This window comes from Penaeus monodon, chromosome 21 (assembly GCF_015228065.2).
Source record: "Penaeus monodon isolate SGIC_2016 chromosome 21, NSTDA_Pmon_1, whole genome shotgun sequence".
NCBI lineage: Eukaryota > Metazoa > Arthropoda > Malacostraca > Decapoda > Penaeidae > Penaeus > Penaeus monodon.
The window spans coordinates 8,550,817-8,551,081 of NC_051406.1; positions in this window are offsets into that span (position 1 = coordinate 8,550,817).

A 265-nucleotide genomic window follows, 5' to 3' on the forward strand; every position below is an offset into this window, starting at 1 on the left:
CCCACCTTCCGAGTGTCGTTCAGGTTTCCAAAAACAGAACCTCCTTTGCTGAAACGAGGTCTTTCCGTGGAATGAGGGAGGAAATGTAGTATGATCATGGTATCATGTTACCGGGAGGTTTACCGCCTAATGCATGTGTGCAAAGATATTCGTCTGAGAGCACAAATTAATTCTAAACGGATGTGATCAAAGATTTCAGTCTCGTGGCACGAAATGATTCTAGATAAAAAGTGAATATGTATACTTTGAAGGTTTGCGTTGGTGG